The sequence below is a fragment of the Solanum stenotomum genome, chromosome 10, assembly GCF_019186545.1.
Source record: "Solanum stenotomum isolate F172 chromosome 10, ASM1918654v1, whole genome shotgun sequence".
NCBI classification, from domain to species: domain Eukaryota; kingdom Viridiplantae; phylum Streptophyta; class Magnoliopsida; order Solanales; family Solanaceae; genus Solanum; species Solanum stenotomum.
In genome coordinates, this window is record NC_064291.1 from 4,578,076 (window position 1) to 4,579,387 (window position 1,312).

Consider the following 1,312-nt stretch of genomic DNA (forward strand, 5'->3'; position numbering starts at 1 on the left):
AATCTTGTTGATCTCCTCTTTCTTCTCTTCTTCTTCTCCTTCTTCTCTTCTTCTTCTCTTGAACCCTAACTCTTTCTCTTTCAAAATGGGACAGAATGATCCAAATATCAGCCTAATACAACAATATAAGCTCAAAAGAAATGATTTGTGAAAAGACCAAAATGCCCTTAAATTTCCGGAACGGAATCCCTGCCAACTGCCCAACTTTCAAAGATCATAACTCGCTCATACGAACTCGGAATTGAGCAAACTCAGTGGCGTTGGAAAGATCGTTCCACAAGCTTCGAAACCATAACTGGAACTACTCCTAACTCATCCTGAGCTAGGAGTTATGACTGCTCAAAGTTGGCCAAAAACTCACTGATTTCCACACTTAGCCAAATTTCCAAATTTTTTTGAACTTAGCCAAATTTTCCAGATTCTGGACTGCCAAATTTCCAGATTTTAAATTTTTTCAAAAAAAAGACTATTTCCAAATTTCAAGCTTCTTCATATTCATTTTTAAATTGTCGGATGTTACACTTGGCATACGGTCTTGTTGGTTTATATGAGTCCACCATTAGCCACGAGACCAGGTCCCTTGACGTTACTATTAACAGGAAGTAATGTAAATGCTTAAATTAAGGAACACAAATGTTTACGTGGAAACCTCCTTGCTCAAGGGAGGAATAAATCACGACCTGTCACACATGATTTCTCAAAACTCCAATAACTTCAAGCAACACGTAAATACAAACTCGAGTATTTATCAAGGATTAAACTCATAATCCTACACACCTTGTAACTCTTCTATTACAAGACATGAAGAAATAACCCTATTACCCACTATATACCTCTAGTTAACATAGACTTGAAATATACACGACTAGGCTAACTGTAGCCACAAACTCAACTCACAATGATATGAATTGACATGATCTATTATCCTTTATAATATAGGAATAGATCTACAATATGAGAGTACAAGACATTAAGCTCAAATGACAAATCTTCTAGTCTGTATAGTGGTCTAGTAAATGCGATAACTTCGCAACTTAGGATTGATGCTAATATTACTGATATAGAGATTAATTTTCTGTATGTTTCTGGTTAAGAAAATTACATAATTTTTTAAAAAATAGTATACTGATTATACCATGTTGGTACGATTTTGACATTATATTGGAATGAATTTAGTATAATGTTTATCTAATAAATGATAATTAATTGTTAGAATATTATTAATTTTTTTGTATGATTCTGGTATAAAAATTGGCATAAATTTGTATGAAATTGGTATAATAATAAGATCAAATTTGTATGAAAAATTATA